General features: G+C 35.8%; 1 non-coding gene across 1 annotated transcript; it reads right to left on the bottom strand.

Moving 5' to 3' along the window:
• Window positions 1-1,056: 1,056 nt before the first annotated feature.
• Window positions 1,057-1,163, bottom strand: LOC115284446. The gene has a single exon (XR_003905200.1). It is a non-coding gene; the product is annotated as a U6 spliceosomal RNA (small nuclear RNA).
• Window positions 1,164-2,704: the final 1,541 nt, after the last annotated feature.

The following is a 2,704-nucleotide window of genomic DNA, read 5'->3' as shown; positions in this document are numbered from 1 at the left end:
TGGGTATTAACTCTGCTTTAAATGTCTGGTAGAATTCCCCTGGGAAGCCATCTGGCCCTGGGCTCTTATTCATTGGGAGATTTTTGATAAGACATTAGATTTTTTCACTGGTTTTGGGTCTGTTCAGGTTTTCTATCTCTTCCCGTTTGAATTTTGGTAGTGCATGCATGTTTAGGAATTTGTCCATTGCTTCTAGATTGTTCAGTTTTTTGGCATACAGTTTTTCATAGTAATCTCTGATGATTGCTTGTATTTCTAGGGGATTGGTTGTAATAGTTCCATTTTCCTTCATAAATTTGTCTATTTGGGTGTTCTCTCTTTTCTTTCTAATGAGCCTGGCTAGAGGTTTATCAATTTTGTTTATTTTTTCAAAAACGAACTCTTGGTTTCATTGATCTGCTCAACTGTGTTTTTTTTGACTCTATATTGTTTATATCTGCCCTGACCTTTATTATTTCTCTTCTTCTGCTGGGTTTGAGGTGCTTTTGCTGCTCTCCTTCTAATTTCCTTAGGTGCTCTGTTAGATTTTGAGTTTTTGCTTTTTCTAGTTTGTTGAAATAGGCCTGGATTGCAATATACTTTTTATTGGGACTGCCTTTCCTGTGTTCCAGAGAGTTTGGATTGTTGTATTTTCATTTTTTGTGTTTCCATATATTTTTTAATATCTTCTCTAATTGCCTGATTGGCCCAATCTTTCTTTAGTAGGGTAGTTTTTAACCTCTATGTTTTTGGAGGTTTTCCAGACTTTTTCCTGTGATTGATTTCAAGTGTCATTGCATTGTGAACTGAAAATGTGCATGGTATAATCTCAATTGTTTATTTTTATGGAGGGCTACTTTATGCCCTAGTATGTGCTCTATCTTGGAGAATGTGCCATGTGCACTCGAGAAGAAGGTGAATTTCCTAGCTTCAGGTTGCAGAGTTTTAAATATATCTATCAATTCTATCTATTCCAATGGGTCATTCAGGTCCATCGTTTCTTTAGTGATTTTCTGTCTGGTTGATCTATCCATTGCTGAGAGTGGAGTATTAAAGTCTCCTGCAATTAGTACATTCAAAAATATGGAATGCTTCATGAATTTTTGTGTTATCCTTGTGCAGGGGCCATGCTAATCTACTCTGTATCATTCTATTTTTAGTATATGTGCTGCAGAAGCAAGCACGTTAATGGTCTTTCTAAATAAGACAAAGAGGAAGCCAAAAAGGGGAACATTGTTATATTTGACTTCATAAAAGAATGTATGGTACTGCAAAAATACATAAACAGTATTTAAAACAAAAAACTGAGAAGAAGGTATTCCATCTGGTATGGGAATAGGCTTTATATATAAAGAACTCTTGAGATTGAGAATCACTAAGGAAAATACCAGCAAACCATTATGAAAGAGAAAAGGGGACCTAAACAGGCAGCCCACAGAAAAACAAATTTGGCTTATAAAACTAAATGGAAAGATGCTCAACAACACTCATAATTAAAGAAATACAGATTTATTTAAGCAACTCTTACCTGAAGATATAACTTTCACCTATCTTAGTGGCAAAAATCAGACCGTTTAGTATATATTATTCTTTGGCAACATGCAGAGAAACACACTCTTACACCTTACTATATACCTTGCTACTTAAAGTGTGGTCCTTGGACCAGCAGTATCTGTATCAATCCAGAGCTTGTTAGAAATGCAGTCGCAATCCAGACCTACTAAATCAGAATCTGCATTTTAATGAGCTCTCCGGGAGATTTGTTTGTGCATGAAAATTTGAAAAGCATTGCTGTAATACTTTGTTGATGGAAGTGCAAATTATCATAACCTCTTTGGATTTCAGGAGACTTTATCACAAACATTTGCATATTCTGGGAACCATAATTCCAGTGGAATTATCTAATAGATATGATCACCTGTGCATGCGAAGATGTACAGAGATATTCACTGCAGCATCATTGGTAATAGCAAGAAAGAAATTGAAACAACCTCAATATTCATTAATTGGGTAAAGGTTAAATAAACTGAAATTTTGCATGGTGCAATACTCTGCAGTTATTTAAATATATGTGAAAAAGTACATGCAGATATGAAATTATCTCCAAGATATATTGTTAAACACAAACATCAAGTTTCTGAACAGCATTCTAGTATGTTTTTTGTGTGCTTTTGTTATAATTTCCACTTTGCCGATGATGTAAGCAAGTCACAGATAACAAATAACTAACCTAAAGTGGCCAGCAGCTAGCAATAATGGATTCAGATCCAGTCTGGTTCCAGAGCTTATGCTTTTTAATACTATATCATACTGCTACCCAGGGGTAAATAAGAAATTGTTAATAGTGGTTTCCCCTGGAGTATGGGGGACTCATTTTTTATTCTATATGCCTTTGTACTGTTTGAATGGTTTACCTTCTGCAAGCATTGCTTTAAAAATAATTAAAAATCATCTTCTCCAAAATTGGATTGATTTCCCTCCCCACTCTTCTGTTATTGGTGACAGGCTGAATCATTTACTGAAGTGAGAACATGTAAGAACTAAGTTGCCATGTTAAGAAATTTGGGCTTTCCCCACAGGCACTGAGGGGCTTAAGCACAACAGTAGCAGAACCAGATCTGCATTTTGGAAAGACATTATCAGTTGACATTTTGTAGGGAGAAAAGGGGCAGGTGGGCCACTTAGGAAATAAGCCTGGGTGGCTCTGTCAGTTAAGTGTCCGACT

The sequence above is a fragment of the Suricata suricatta genome, chromosome X (genome assembly GCF_006229205.1).
Source record: "Suricata suricatta isolate VVHF042 chromosome X, meerkat_22Aug2017_6uvM2_HiC, whole genome shotgun sequence".
In the NCBI taxonomy this organism is placed as follows: domain Eukaryota; kingdom Metazoa; phylum Chordata; class Mammalia; order Carnivora; family Herpestidae; genus Suricata; species Suricata suricatta.
This window is presented reverse-complemented; position numbering and strand designations above follow the sequence as displayed.